This window comes from Lepus europaeus, chromosome 15 (assembly GCF_033115175.1).
Source record: "Lepus europaeus isolate LE1 chromosome 15, mLepTim1.pri, whole genome shotgun sequence".
In the NCBI taxonomy this organism is placed as follows: Eukaryota; Metazoa; Chordata; class Mammalia; order Lagomorpha; family Leporidae; genus Lepus; species Lepus europaeus.
In genome coordinates this window covers 81966551-81983599 of record NC_084841.1, presented here as the reverse complement: position 1 = coordinate 81983599, position 17049 = coordinate 81966551, and the positions used below count along the sequence as shown (strand labels likewise).

Genomic DNA, 17049 nt, shown 5'->3' with positions numbered 1-17049 from the left:
ATGTTCTTTTATACAAATACATTTTATGGTTCTCTAGTAAAAGCAAATAGACAAGAAAATGCCTTGAAAAAAGGTGGTTCTGGAAAATATTTCATTTGAGAAATGACTGGAAAAACACAAATACTAGGTGGAAAACATGATTTGCATGGTATCTGACCCGAAATACTTGAAGAAGCATCAATTCTAAGTGGGGACAGAAAGCCAACTCCAAACAGAGCACACAGCTGGGTATGTTTCTAAAATGCAAGGAGGTAAATTTTAATTCAACATAAGAACGAACTTGAACACACATCAACAACAGAACAGGCTACCTAGTAAGAGAAGCTCAGAAGCCATCAGTAAGTACTGTCATAGAGGATTTTGATGCACAAGGGAATGCTGGGAAATTAAGGTCTTTTAGTGAAATAGCTGTTATTTCCCACATACCAGCAACCCATGCATCCTTCTTCTTTTAATAACTTGCCACTGTTCTTTGATGATCCACCTCACCCCACTTCTATGAAGTTTGGCAGAGCTGAAATCATCCAGAGTGCAGCCATGGGCATGTGACCCTGGTACAGGAATTCAGTGGCTAAGAAAATCAGTACATGGTCCATGCTGCAAAAATCTGAATCAGACCTAATACTTTTTAAAGAAACTGTTGGGAAAAAGAAATTATTTTCTTTGTAATATTGATGAGAGTAGCCGGCGCCGCGGCTCACTAGGCTAATCCTCCGCCTTGCGGCGCCGGCACACCGGGTTCTAGTCCCAGTCGGGGCACCGGATTCTGTCCCGGTTGCCCCTCTTCCAGGCCAGCTCTCTGCTGTGGCCAGGGAGTGCAGTGGAGGATGGCCCAAGTCCTTGGGCACTGCACCCCATGGGAGACCAGGAGAAGCCCCTGGCTCCTGCCATCAGATCAGCGCGGTGCGCCGGCCGCAGCGCGCCAACCGCGGCGGCCATTGGAGGGTGAACCAACGGCAAAAGGAAGACCTTTCTCTCTGTCTCTCTCTCTCTCACTGTCCACTCTGCCTGTCAAAAAAATAAAAATAAAAATAAATAAAAAATATTGATGAGAGGATATGACGTCAGTCCAGAACTCTGGCAGTCAGCTTTCCAATAGTAAGGGAGGGCTTTACCATGAATGGAACCAATGGCAGAAAGCCTGACCTAAGCAACAGAGAGGTAGACTGAGGTTGGCCTGTAGTGGCTGAAGCCAGATGAACTCAGTTTATCAACACATTCCCATATTACATTTAAACCAATCTGACCTGAGTTTTTGTTGCTTGAAACAGAAAGAACACTAAATAATACAGGTCCCTTCCAACAACAATAGCAACAATATGGTCTAGGTTAGCAGTCTTCTACTAATTTCTGACAGCATTTCCCATCATTTCTAGAAACGCTCTGATGGTATTTAGATGCAGTACTTGCTCTCTGTCAAGTAACAAAATTCCACTGCTTTTAAAATTGGCATTTTTATGGTGATATGGAAAAATTTTTCTCTCATTTCATTTGAATTAATGAAGTGTTCATGCATAGTCTATTTTCTTTATATCATCCTGATGATCCTTAACCTGCAACTCCTAGAAGTAGTCATGTTAATGAATGTACTTTGCTTAATATTGTGGAGATTTTTTTTTAACTGGAAATGGAATTGCCATATAATCCAACAACCCTACTAGGTATATACCCAAAATATATGCACTCCTTGAATCAGATACCTGCTCCACTAGGTTTACGAAACACTGTTCATAATCACCAAAATATGGAATTAACCTTGTGTCCATCATCAGATGAAGAAATTGTGATATGTATATGCATGCACACACACACACACAAATGGAATATTATCCAGCCATTTAAAAAAGAATGAAATTCTGTCATTTGCAAAAATTGAATGGGACATGATGTTGAGTGAAATAAGCCAGGGGCTGATGCTGTGGCTTAGCGGGTAAAGCTGCCACCTGCAGTGCCGGTATCCCATATAGGTGCCAGTTTTGAGTTTTCGCTGCTCTTCTTCCTATCCAGCTCTCTACTATGGCCTAGGAAAGCAGTAGAAGATGGCCCATGTGCTTGGGCCCCTGCAGCCTCATGGGAGACCCAGAAGAAGTTCCTGACTTTGGACTGGCGCAGCTCTGGCTGTTGCAGCCAAATAGGGGAGTGAACCAGCAGATGGATGAAAGATCTCTCCCCCACCCCTTCTCTGCCTCTTTCTCTCTCTGTGTAACTCTGACTTTCAAATAAATAAATAAATAAATAAATAAATAAATAAATCTATCTATCTATCTTAAAGCAAGCAAGCAAGCCAGCCACAGAAAGACAAATACCACATGTCGCTTATATGCAGGAGCTAAAATTTAAAAAAAAAAAAAAAACCTCAATTTCAACACAGAATGTTCATTAATTGAAGCTGAGAATCTGGGGGGGGGGTTGGATAAAAGGGATTTGCATTAAAAAAAAACACAGAAGGGGCTGGCACTGTGGCATAAGGAGCTAAGCCTCCACCTGTGGTGCTGGCATTCCATATCGGCACTGGTTCGCGTCTCAGCTGCTTTTCTTCCACTCCAGCTCTTTCCTTATGGCCTGGAAAAGCAGTGGAATATGGCCTAAGTGCTTGTGCCCCTGTACTGGCATGGGAGACCTGGAAGAAATCCTGTCTTAAGATCAGCCCAGCTCTGGACACTGTAGCCATTTGGGGAGTGAACCAGCAGATGGAAGACCTTTCACTCTGTCTGTCTATCTGTCTGTCTCTCTCTCTCTCTCTCTCTGTAACTCTACCTCTCAAATAAACAAATAAAATCATATGAAAAATAGAGGAAACACAGGGCCAGCACCGTGGCGCACTAGGTTAATCCTCCGCCTGAGGTGCTGGCATCCCATATGGATGCCGGGTTCTAGTCCCAGTTGCTCCTCTTCCAGTCCAGCTCTCTGCTGTGGCCTGGGAAGGCAGTGGAGGATGGCCCAAGTGCTTGGGCCTCTGCACCCGCATGGGAGACCAGGAGGAAGCACCTGGCTCCTGGCTTCAGATCGGCGTAGCTCTGGCCGTGGCAGCCATTTGGGGAGTGAACCAACGGAAGGAAGACCTTTCTCTGTCTCTCTCACTGTCTGTAACTCTACCTGTCAAATAAATTAAAAAAAAAAAAAATAGAGGAAACTGTGAATGGACCATTAATGACAAAGATACTAATATCTAATGTTAATTGGGGAACTGGAGTGACAAGGATATGGGAACTCTACTACTACTTGACAATTTTTGTTTTGTAAATTTAGAACTATTCAGAAAAAAATGCTGAAAATATTTTAAAATATAAACATGTCTGAAATTCTCTGTTTGACTTTTACAACCAAATTTTAAAGGACCTTATAAAATACTGGCAACTACCTCAATAAATGCCATATTAGTTGGAATTCACAGTTTCCAGCAACTCTAGCCACAGTTAAGCAGAAATGGACTTTATTAAAAAGGATATTGAACAGTTTATGGATTCAATGGGAGGGCTACACAGCCCAATTTCAGGATTAAAAATCCAAAGAAAAAGTTCAAATTAAGTCCTGGCCATATTTTTCCTAACGGAATAACTGCTTTCATTGCCACAAGGAAAACGACTGCTGTACATGGTTTCATTACATCACTCTTTGGTCCAGCTCTGAACCTGTCTCAGGAGAATGTTATATCTTCAAGGGAACCTGCTAAATGTCTAACATCCTCAGCCTCTACAGTATTAAACTCTCTTTACCCCACACCAAGACTCCTAAGTGGAGAATTTCCCAAATATAGAAAGGGGCTTGGTTGCAGTGTAGTCAAAATGAATCACCAGTGTCCACAATAAGCCAAACCTTCAGCAGCCGAGTATCAATTTACAAAACTTTTCCCCATACTTAAAGTTCCAGAAATAAAATGTTTCCTGCTTAGCCTAAAGTAACTCTTCTTCCCCATATAAAGGGAACAAGCTCAAGCTTTATACAAATTGAGATTCAGGCTTCCTGGAAGATGTCCAATTCTCCTGGAATTGTGCCATGGTCTTGCTTCAATATTCTATAGAGTAATATGTAAAGTTATCTGCTACTCAAGTACACTGTCTGAATAACAGGAGACATGGAGAGAAAATTTAGGAAAACCCGTTAAAATATATAAATATAGGCATTAAAGAAAATGTGGGTAGATGCTACAGTCATTTCTACAATTCCCCTTGGTGCTGTATTTGGATCAATGACTTTCCACTTCTGCTATCAACCTCAAGTTTGCTTTGTCCTCAGCCAAGGATGTACCCAGACTTTCATCCTGAGAAAACTGCCTCTTTGACCATCCTTCCTGTATTGGATTGCTGTGAATTTCCTTTAACTCCCGATGCTGGAATGCAGTATTAAGAGGCTCCATAGAAGATCATCCTTCTTGACTCCTTTGTGTGCAGTTCTGCTTTCTCACTGTAGCAGGATCAAACATTCCTGTTACTGCACAATCCTCCTTTTGACTATTCATCCCTGAGTTTCAGAACAGGAAATGGAGGAGTGGCAATATCAGCTTCCAATTCAATGAACGCAATTTTGACTTGTGGAAGCAGCCTTCCTTTGGCTACTAAGATCCCTTAATCAGCAGAGATCAAAGGGACCAAAGTATGATGCAAAGTTTTTGTGAGTGAGCCATCTCATAAACTCAAAAGAGGTGTCACTCCAGTGCTACCAGATAAATGTAATTGGATGAAAGAAGCATCAGTTCCACAAACTTGTCACCGATTCAGACCACAGCATCTTATAGACGCAGCTTCACCAAGTATTGTTCCCTGGAAGACATCATAACAAAATATTTGGTGTACCATTTTTAAAACTCCATCAGACAGTCTGCAACTGGATACATGGTTAAATTCCAGGAACATTAGTCCATTTTCTTACTTCTATCACTATAAAGTAAGCTTTCTCCATAATGTAGTACTTCATGATGGAGAATATATTTGGCATCTCTGTGATTGGTGATGCTGAAGAAAATATGACAAGCAGAAAATGCAAAACCAAATACAGAATCATCTAATCACTGTGATGAATGATTTTGGGCAACAACCTGACTATCTTAATGGATGCCCAGATAGCCGGTAAAGCGCTGATTATTCTCAATACTTCAGTAGATACTAAATTTATCCCTTTTATTGAAACAGAAACCCAGGTGGCTTGGCATTTGATTAGAACAACTGAGCTTCCCCATATGTATCTGTGAGGGTGCTTAAAGAGAAAATTGGTATTTGAACTGGTGGTGAGTGGGGAAGATCCTTCCAAGTTCCTGGGGGATCTGACTAGGGTAACAGAAACAGAATGGTGGAGGAAATGGGAACAAGGCTCTCCTCTGGAGCTCTGTCACCCTCCTCCTGTCCTTGGACGTCAGAACTGAAGGCTGTTCATCTTTTGAGCTCTGGGATTTGCACTCATAGCCCCCTAGTTCTCAGGCCTTCAGCCTTGGATGAAGTGCCACACCATCAGTATCCATGGTCGCAAGCCTTTGGACTTAGAATGAGCCATGCTGCCAGTGTCCCCCCATTTTCCAGCTTGCAGAAGGCTTATTATGGGATGTCTCAGCATTCATACTCAAGAGATTCTAACAAATCCATTATATCCATCTATCCATCCATCCATCCATCCTTTTTTCTCTCTCTCTCCTATTTGTTCTACCTAGAGAACCAGAACTAAAACAATCATCTATTCTCAAATAATTGCACTGTCCATTAAGGAAAGAATTCAATATAATTAACAGGTTACCAGAAGGCTGGCTCCATTCCAGACAAAATGGAAGCTGAAATGCTTATAGTTGAAGTGATGCTGGGGACAATATCATCCCCAAAATGCACTTAGCAATTTTATTGTCAGACTCAATTCTGGTTTGGGATGTTCTGGGTAAAATTTCCTTGATTACTTAGACCAAATTCTGGTTCTTCAGCTCTCGCAATGATTCTGTGGGCAACTCAATGTGCTACTGAACTGCCTAATTCAACTAGAGTTAATTCCAGGTACCTCTAGCTAAGGAATAAGTAACCTTCCTAAAGTACATCATTTCTGAAATACATGCTTTTATGAAAGTTTTTGTGAATCAACCTTCCACAAACTGAATATTCCCCCAACCACTTATTCCAATTGATCACATGACAATCTAGTAGGCATATCAATCTTAACATCTCCATTACAACTCTTTTAAAAAAAAGATTCACTTATTTCTTTGAAAGTCAGAGTTACAGAGAAAGAGGGAGAGACACAGAGATCTTCCATCTGCTGGTTCAATCCCCAAATGATTGAGAACAGCCAGGGCTGGGAGGGGCTGAATCCAGGAACCATGGGCTTAATCTGGGTCTCCCACATGGATGGCAGGGGCACAAACACTTGGACCATCTTCTGCTATTTTTCCCAGGCTCATCGCCAGGGAGTTGGATTGGAAGAGGAGCCGCTAGGACATGAACCAGTGCCCATATAGGACGCTGATATTGCAAGCAGTGGCTTTATCCCCAGTGACACAATGCCGGTTTCCAATATGCAACTCTTGATGTTTCCACCAGACCTCACTCCTTCCCAGTCCTCCCTCTTAGTTTATGACACCACCATGCATTCTGTTGCTCAGACTCAACTCCAACCACATTTAGCAAATCCTTGTAGCCTTGCTTTCAAAATTTGACCCAGATGCACATATCATCTCTATTTTCACCACTGTTACCTTATTCAGAGCCTTTGTCATCTCTCACCTGGGTTATTACCTTAAATTCATCATGAGTTGTCTTTGCTTCAATCTTTGTCCCATGTGGTCTCTTCAGCACACAGTAACCAAAATAATCTTAAAAATATATGTCAGGTCATATCACAAATGTTAGGGACTAATATTTGTGTCTCCCAAAATTCATTTGCAGCAGCTCTAACCTAAGTGTGGATATATCTAAAGACTGGGCATCCAAGGAAATGAGTAAGGCTAAATGAGGTTATAAAATGAGGGGAGTGTTAATCCTATAGGACTGGCATCCCTGTAAGAAGGCACTGTCAGTCCAAAGAGTTGCTCTCTTTCATTGCATGTGCACTGAGAAAAGGCCATTTTCAAACATCACGAGAATGTGGCTGTCTGCAAGACAGGAAGAGTTCTCACCAGAAACCAACCATATTGCCATCCTAAACTTGAACCTCCAGTACCCAGAACTGTGAAAAAATGGATTTCTGGTTTTTTTAGCCCACTCAGTCTGTGATATTTTGTGACAGCAGCCTTTGATAATTAATATAATGTTCCATTTTCACACTTACAATGAAGTATAGAATTCTCACTACTGCCTAAAGGACCCAACATGATCCTAACTTGCCCATGAACATCACTTCTCTCACTCACTTGGCACCAGGCACACTGCCCTCTTGATTTCCTTCAACACATTATACTCTACTCATTCCTATCTCAAAGATGGTGCCCTTGCTTTCCTCTCTTTTGGATCTACTTCCCCAGGCCCTCTCATGTCTCAGTCCTTCACTTCATTCTGATCTCTGCATAAAATCCTTTTCTAAAACATCAGTTTTAATGTTGTTGTCTAAAAGAGTAACTCTGGGGGCCAGTGCTGTGGCGTAGAGGGTAAAGCAGCCACCTGCAGTGCCAGCATCCCATATGGGCGCCAGTTCAACTCCCGGCTGCTCCACTTCCGATCCAGCTCTCTACTATGGTGTGGGAAAGCAGTAGAAGATGGCCCAAGTCCTTGGGCCTGTGCACCAGTGTGGGAGACCCAGAAGAGGATCCTGGCTTCGGATCGACGCAGCTCTGGCCATTGTAACCAATTGGGAAGTGAACCAGTGGATAGAAGACCCTCCCACCCCGCCTCTCCTTCTCTCTCTGTGTAACACCAACTTTCAAATAAATAAATACATATTTAAAAAAATAAAATATAAATAAAGAGTAACTCCTATCCCATACCTTTGCCCCATCACTCTGGCCTTTTATTCAGTTTCTTCTTCACAATGCTTATTCTCAAACTGAAAATTGTATTACCTAATTATAATTTTAGTTATTTTTATTATTTTCACTCACTGGAAGATAAACCTCATGAGGACAAGGGTCTCATCTCATATGTGACGTTATCTTGTAAACTCACTCCTCTGGAAAATTTGGGTCTTTCAGACATTGTTTTAAAAGAGCACATGTGTTCCAGAAAATCTCTGGACATGAAATAGCAGGTAAAGGTTTTAAAAGTGCATGTTAAACAGAATAAAAACTTTCTAGGAGAAATCAATAACATTGTAAGTCAAACAATGTGCTAAAAATACAATACTGCAGAGTCAAGGGGAGCAAGGTTTTGCCAGAAATGTATAGTAAGAGAAAGACCTCAGCTTAATACGTCTAATAGAAACACCCACACAATTATTTTTAATGGGCTATAAAAAAATAGATGTTCAAACATAGTTACCTTGAACAATTTCCCTTCTTATGGTAAAGCTTTAATCTACTGGCCCTGTCCCAAGAATTTTTGTTACAGATGATGAAGCTATAATTAAAATATATTGCAAGTTCCTGTGATCTTTTAGGTTGACAGTCTGAGATCAGCAGCTGGAGAAAAAGTAAGTGTAAGCTGGAGCATTCTATACTTCAGCAAATTCTCCCTCCCACACTCCAAACTGCAATAGCTGGGCCACCATGAGCACTACTGCAAGGCAGTTGCCCAGGTGCACTGTTCAGCCAAGAAAGGGGTTGGGGGGGTGGGGGGGCAGGGGCAGTTTTTGAAGGAACCCTGAAGACAGGATGGAACTGGCAAGATCATTTTCCTGATTTGACCCTGTGGCTCGAGCATCCAGTTTGGGGATTTGGGTCACTCAGTCAGCAGGTATTTATCCAGTGCTGTCTTTGTGCCCAGAAAACCAGCTCAGCAGGATAACACAGGCAAAGACAAAATGTTAGGGAAAAAAAAAAAAAGGAAAAATAACAGAAACTGAGATGAAAAAGCTACATTCTCCTCTTCCTCAACCTTGCACTCACTTCTTTGCTGACCACCCCATTCCTCTGTCCCCTCCTCTCTTTTTGCAGCTCCACAAGAAAAATGGTCTTTGTCCTCCAGCTGTCTCTCCTTATATCCCACTTTCTCCTCAATCTCCAGCTACATCCCTTTTATCTGTTTCTCACACTCCCCCGGCAAAACTTATCCAAGACTTTCCAACTGCCGAATCCTGTAAGGTCCTTTTCATTTTCCACTAAGTTATCAATTGCATTCCCACTGCGGAGCACTTCCGTCTGGAAAGTCTCGCCCTTCTTATTTCCCAAGACCTGGTTTCTCTGGCCACCCTTTTGCCTTCTGTACTGATGCCACTGAAAATGCTGGTGCCGCTATTTGGTTCCTTAACGAAGTTTTCCTAGGAAAGTGTGAGGAGAGTGCCTAGATCTATGCACCCTTCCCCACTGTTCATAAAACCAGCCTGCATCTTTCCCCATGTATCCAGGTGCAGTCCCAGACAAGTCAGTCTCAACTGGTCCTCAGATCAGCTCTCTCTCAGAACTTCCTGCTCAGTATATTCACATTATCTTTCACTACTGTCAACACTGCTTTTTACCAAATGGTTCTTGCCATCCGTATTTTCATCAATTCTGTCCCTTTTGTTGAGATTATACTGCTGTATAATCTTATTTGCTTATGGATGTTTAACTCATCTGCATGATAGATCACCCCTTTCATGAATTGTTTCCAGCCTGGCCAGGTAAAAGCCACCACTGCTGGCTACCTGCTAGTCCCCTAGAGAGATATCTAGGACAGTATGTGTAGCACTAAACCATGGAGGACGAGGACTGTGTTCCAGGGAGAGGGCTAAGTATGTGGAAAATCCTCTGAAGGAGTCAGGGGGCTCTCCAGGGAGCACAAGAAGCTCAGGGTGGTGGGCACTGGGTCAAAGAGAATAAGAAGCACCTGGGGAAGACTATGTGGGGGCCCAATCAAGCACATCATTGTAGGCAGTGGTAAAGATATTTGTGTTCTATTCTAACTGCAAAGGGAAGCTTGGAGAATTTTAAGGACAAGGGGTGACAAAATCCACTTTAGAAAGGTTTAGAAGGACCTTTTCAGCTTCAGTGTGAACAGACTTTGAGGAAGCAAAATTGTTAAACAGGCAACTAGTTAGGAAGTCGTTAAAATAACTGAGTCACTTATCCTGGGCTGGTAGTACGGGTGATAGAGAACAAAGTGAAAATTTTGGATGAATTCTCTGTTAGAAGCAAACAAGTGAACTATGTTGGTTGATTACACTAATAATCTATTTCAGAATGTTCCATGGTCATTACTGGCTGTATCCTGTGACCATCTGGAGACCAGAATGACCAGCCAAGCTCTGTGTCTTTATGCACACACACAAACAACTTTTACAAAATGCACTGGCATGCTCCACAAAGTTTGCTGTGTTCTTTGAACTATCCTGACCTCAGAAAAATTATTTGCCCACAGAAAACCTTTCAGCTAATTAAGCTTGGACTTTTCTTAAAGGTCACATGGACTCCTGTATTGTAAATACTATTTGTACATTTCTATTTCCTTTGTTGGTTCATAGAGCATACAAAGAGTAACAAGATCAATGAAGAAGAGAAATGGAGAAATTACTATAAATAAATTTCTGGAAAGGATTCCATCTATGAAAAAATAAAAATGACTAAAGATCCTGGGAGGGAGATAGTGTCCATACACCAAACATAACAGCTAGCAAATAAGCCTCACATACAGGAAATGTCCATGAAATCAAAATGCCTATCAACATAGTAACAGGAATATCAGAAATAAACATCCAGGAGTTACCCACATTGCCTCCAGGTCTACAGCAAAACAGAAAAAGGAATCTGGAATTGAAGTTGAGAAATTTAGGCCCACCAAATGACTACTGAGCACATTTGACTTGTTTCTTTTGAAACTGAACTGCTTATTAAGTGATTCAGTTGTTCACTTTCTGACTTCAATGTTGATGTTCTTGCCCACAGAAAGATACAGCAAAAGGAAGAAAACCCAGGAGGGTTGGAATAGGATAATCAGGTATGGATAGACCAGTCCAATTATTTGGATCAAGTAATTTTTCTGAATTGTAGCTTTTGTGAGATGTTATAAAATATGAGAAAATATATAGCTACTCTTTAGTAATGTTTTAATTATGTGTCAAATAAGCCAATAGAAAAACAAAACAAAACAATAGGTATTAAGGACCAAACTAACCAGTTTAGCTCTCAATTCAAAGCTTTTTGCAAGGATACTTAGTCTTAAAATCAGATATTCAATGTTCATTACATAATAATTTATTAAGAATTCATTATGGTTTAGTCCCATGTTAGATGTCATGAATGACAAAGTCATTACTCTCCAAGGAACTTATTCTCAGTCTATCAGATGGAGCTGTTTTGTTAATAACTCAATGATTTAAATCCTATAGCACATAATTTTTAAAATATTATATCATAGAAGCTTTGTTTACTACCAGTTCCATACAATAAAGGCCCAATTTAAAACTTTTCAAAAGGATTTCAGTATCATATATAAGAAAACTAAACAATATGAGCTTATCTGGTTTGGTTACGTTCTTTCTATCCAACTCATACATGCAAATTAATTATAAATTTTCCCTTAACCCTTTTTTATTGTAGAGCTGAAATGATTTGAGGTAGGGGGAGTTCATTTTGAAATAAGAACTGTAAGAAGTACATGTGGAAAATCTTTCAAAATAAAAGCATATCTACATCAGAATGTATATTTCTCAAGAATTTCTTTAAATATTTATAAAGAAACTCGGTAAGAACATGACTCTCCAAAAAAGGCAAAGAAAACTATTTCATTTGAAAAGTGTCCTCTGTGAGGGACTTTTAGGGAAGACTGAATTGGCTCTTGGAAGTCAGGTTAACGGCAGCTTCCCCAACTGGGTGGAAAGTTACCATTTTTTATTAGCTCAAATGCTAACAAGATACTTTCTTAATTATTCATACAAAGCTGAGGCATGATATCTGAATCACATTTTCAATACATTAACTAACTACAGTTCTCAGTAAACTAGGTACTAGTGAATTGGACCTTTTTTGCTATATCTGTGCATCTTCCTTGTTTCTGATTTTGAATGGTTGCTGTGAAAGCTCAAAGTAGAGCCCTGGAATTTCTCCATCAGTGCTCATATTCACTCATTCAGCAAATATTCATTTGTCTATTACGTTCCAGTGGGTGGAAAGGACACAGCAGTGGGGATAAATGAGTGATTAAACAGAAAAAAGGCCCAAGGACAGAGATGTGCACATTCCAGTGGATGGAAAGAGATGCTACAAGAACAGTCAGAAAACATATATAGTGTGACATATGGTGACAAGTGCCTGCAAGAAAAATAGCATGGATGTGGGTGTGGAGTATCGACTAATAAAAAAAATAGTAACTACAAGAACAGACCCACTTCTCACCTAAATCCCATGGGGATCTTACATATCTAAATATACATCGTGTTTATTTCTTACAAATATTTATAATAGGGTAATACTATGTTCAAATTACATATTGAAGACAAGCTATAATGAGTTTTTCTTTGTAAAATTCCATTGTAGAACTCAACTGAGGTGAAACTGTATCTTGGGAGCTTGTCTATTGCTTTGATGTAAAGTAAAAACTGGCCTTTGTTGGTTCTATAAAGTAGAAATTATAATAAGCTGATCTCTGCCTATGTGTGTGCATTATCCTCCCAGAGTATACTGCCTGTACCCAAATTTGAAGATCTTTTGGTTCTTGATCCCAAGTTTCACGGAAGCTCTAAAGAAGGGTGTCCTTTTTTCATAATAGGATAACCTGGACGAGACTACAACAAAATACTTGGATACTTAAGTTAGATACTCCTTTCATCATATTGCCTATCCCTTTGAAAAACACGCTGGATTCCTCAGCACTTTCTATAGCTTAAAATTCTTAGTAGGATGTTCTCAAACTCTCCAATGCTAGTTGATTTTACAAAAAAAAAAAAGTAAAATATTTTTCAAATATATTAAATTTTGAATAATATTTTCCAATTCTAGATCAAACAAGTCACATCAAACTCCATTTTCAAATCCCATAGCCTTCCTATAACTCAAATCACATCCAAGTTTCCTTTCACTTTTCCACACTTGTGCTAGCAAGGCTCTTCAATGCCCAAGATCCGATTTGTGGTGCTTTTCTGAGGTGTAACTATTCCTGCAATGGCTGATTTCATACTATCAAGATGACATCACTGAATTTGGAAGTGGAAAATCATGCTCCATGAGTTAGTTCACACCAGTTCTCACATATCATTGATACAGTACACTTTATTTTTTTAAAGATTTCATTTATTTATTTGAGAAGTAGAGTTACAGACAATGAGAGGGAAAGACAGAAAGGTCTTCCCTCCGTTGGTTCACTCCCCAGACAGCCACAACGGCTGGAGCTGTGCCAATCCGAAGACAGGAGCCAGGTGCTTCTTCCCGGTCTCCCAATGGGTCCAAGGGGCCCAAGGACTTGGGCCAACTTCTACTGCTTTCCCAGGCCATAGCAAAGAGCTGGATTGGAAATGGAGCAGCTGGGATTAGAACTGGCACCCATATGGGATGCCGGCGCTGCAGGCGGAGGATTAACCTACTGAGCCACGGCGCCAGCCCCAATACAGTACACTTTAAAAACCACAGTAAGGCACACAAAATTGGACCTGTGAAAAACTTTTGTTTGACTATTTAAGGCAGCTTGTTGGGGTACAACTGACAAAATTGGACATTAGGTGTTCAGATATAAATCTAGTTTATAAACAAGACAGATGCTAAGGTACTGTCTTCTTTAGTGTTAATAATAATTATCAGTGATAATTTTATATATCAAAGAAAAAAACTAAATACTTATTTTAATTACAAATGTCTAATAAGTAAATCTCCCAAAGGGTACTCTAATTTGAAAATAAATTATTCTTTTCATTGAGAAGTTGAGAAGTAAAGGTCTTATGAAATTTTATTTTTTTAAACATATTTATTTATTGGAAAGTCAGACAAACAGAGACAGAGACAAACAAAAAACATCTTCCAGCTACTGGGTCATTCTCCAAATGTCCCCAACAGCCAGGGCTGGAGCATGCCAAAGCCTGAAACCTGTACCTCTAATACAAGTCTCCTATTTGGGTGGCAAGGAACCAAGTACTTGGACCATCACCAGTTGTCTCCAGGTCTTTAGCAGGAAGCTGGAGTTGGAAATGGAGCTGGGACTGGAATTCAGATACTCTGATATGCTATGAAGGCATCTCAAGTGAACTCTTAACCACAGTGCCAAACACCCTCTTCTGAAATGTTATTTTTAACATTCCTAGGGCGAACTACCAGCCAGTTTGTGACCAGCTGGATACCATATGATTAATATAAATGTATTATAAACATAGCAGTATTTAACTATTGTACTCTGAACTATTTTTATTATTTAGAAGAAAATTGTGTTTTCTTGAAGAAATGAAAATGAAATATTTTGAAATTTTACACTAAATGTCCAAAAGTTGTTTCCATACTTCTGGCAAACTAAGTTTAGAAATAGCAATGTTTTAAATCTCTTAATTATTCAATATATTAAATTCCATCTCATCCTTATAAATCACACATGAAATCACACAAAGAAACAATTTTTGCCATTGAACAAATATGCTGTTCATGAGTTTTTATTGCAGTCCTTGTACAGGCCTGGGATAGAGAATTGATAGTGGCCTTTGACTACACATAATTTGATAAACTACACACATACATATGAATACACACACAAGCTGTTTTGAGAATTTGTCTAGGATTTCATGAAATCTATAGGTCATTTTGTTGGAAATGACATTTTTATATTATCAAGACTCCCACTTCATGAACATGGTATATCTATTAACTTCTATCTATAAAAACATCTCTCCTTATAGGGTAATCCACATCTTACTTATTTCTGGGCATGTTATTTTTAAACATTATTTCTTTTTATTTTATTTGACAGGCAGAGAGACAGAGACAAATATCCTCCATATCTGGTTTTATTCTCCAAATATTTGCAACAGCCAGGCATGCATAAGGCTGAACCTGGGGGCCAGGAACTCAATTCAAGTATCCCACAAGGGTGAAAGGGACCCCAACTACTGGAGCCATCACCATTTGCCTCCAAGTATGTGCATTAGCAGGAAGCTGGAATCAGAAGCAGATCTGGAACACCTGATAGAGGATGCAGATGTCCCAAACAATATCTTAACTACTGCACCATCTTATTATATCATCATAAACTGTGTATTTGAAAACTAATTATTGCTGACATATAAATACAACTAGTGTTTTATTGGGTGTTTATCTTTTTCAAATAGATAAGGTCCTATCTATTTCTAATTTGCTAAAAGTTGCATTTAAAATATGGATGGATGTTGAAATTACTAAACGATATTTCTACATCTTTTGAGTTGGCTATATAATTTTTCCCTTCTTCAGCAAATGTGATGAATTACATTGGTTGATTTTCAAAAGTTAAGCCAACTTTCATTTCTTTACTAAACTTTACTTGAATTTAATATACATGCTTACATACTATTGCTACATATATATTTGTTAAGAAGTATGGGGCTGGCACTGTGGCTTAGAAGGCTAAGCCTCTATGGTGCCAGCATCCCATATGGGTGCCTGTTCATGTCCCAGCTATTCCTGTTCCAATCCAATTTCTTTGCTTCTGGCCAAGGCAGGCAGTAGAAGACAGCCCAAGTGCTTGGGCCCTTGAACCCACATGGGAAATCTGGATGAAGTTCCTAGCTCCTGGCTTTGGATTGGCTCAACACCAGCCATTGCAGCCATTTGGGGAGTGAACCAGTCGATAGAAGACCTTTCTCTCTGTATCTCCCTGTCTGTAACTCTCCCTCTCAAATTAATAAATTTTTTAAAAAACATATGAAAGATCTGAGATTTTCTCTACTTGCAAACTAACAAGTTAGTGCCATAGTTTCAGGGATGTAAGCAGAAATGCAACATTCCTGAAACAGAGACATTATTCTCACAGTACAGAAAGAAGCATAAACTTTATGTTCACATCAATTCCTCTTATACCCTAAAGTGACAGGGAGTAGCCCAGGTAGACACAGATCACAAAATGGGTTAACCTCAGAACTGAGAAACCCTGAACACACAAATGTTCCTGGACTTTGTCCTAGAGGGAATCATTACCTTTATTTTACTTGATAATAAAACATCTGTCTCTTCTTTAGAGGTAAACTATCTCCATCTCCGGGCCTCCTCACTATACAAATATGCATTAAAAATATTCTAAAACAAAACTGTGCTTCTGCTGACAAAATGTGCAAAATTATTAAGCCCATGAAAAATCATCTCTCAACAATTTAAAAATCCACAACATGTGATCAAAATGATTTTATTTAGGCAACATTTATTTAGCTATACCAATATATTTGCCTTTCTCATTGTCCTTGATATTTGACTACCCAAACAAAATTATTTTATTTTTCTACCTAAGGGGTCTATTTATTGTAGATCTGTTGAAGATCAATTCTATCAGTCTATGATTGAAAACCAAATGTCATTGTTTCCTCTTTACTCTGGCTAATTTTCACTGGATGTAAATTATCTGGGGTGGGCATTATGGTATTTTATGTTAAGCCACAGCTTGTGGTACCTACATCCCACATTAGAGTTCTGGTTCAAGTTCAAATTCCAGCTGTTCTGCTTCTGATCTAGCTCCCTGCTAATGCATCCTGGGATGCCACAGATAATGGCTCATGTGAGACTCACATGAGAGACCTAGGTGAACTTCTGTGCTTCTGGCTTTGGTCTGCCACAGCCCTGGATGTTTTGGGCATTTGGGAAATGAACCAGCAGGTTCTCTCTCTATAGGTGTGTGTGTGTGTGTGTGTATATATATATATATATATAGAGAGAGAGAGAATGTGTGTGTGTGTGTATATATATATATATAGTGGGGGGAAATATATATATAGTGTGTATGTGTGTGTGTTTAATGCATTTCATAATTTCTTTTGAAAAGTAATAAATCCAATCAGGCCTCTGCTCTGGCCCTTCTGAGGCTGGAACTCCTGGTGGCTTTTCCTGGCTTAGGAGCTCACTTGCATTTTCGTATT

The 17049-nt window shown here is 39.7% G+C and overlaps 1 long non-coding RNA gene across 3 annotated transcripts in view; it reads right to left on the bottom strand.

The window, feature by feature from the left end:
• LOC133774590 (uncharacterized) overlaps positions 1 to 17049 on the bottom strand; it is a 117324-nt gene that overhangs the window by 51244 nt on the left and 49031 nt on the right. Inside the window, exon 5 of one of the 3 annotated variants that reach the window (XR_009868097.1) lies at positions 4742 to 4760. The exons of 1 other annotated variant lie outside the window; for it this stretch is intronic. This is a non-coding gene — a long non-coding RNA (uncharacterized LOC133774590). Of the gene's footprint in view, positions 1 to 4741; positions 4761 to 13448; positions 13475 to 17049 lie in introns of those variants that run through there. One more of the 3 variants, XR_009868095.1, reaches the window with a different exon arrangement.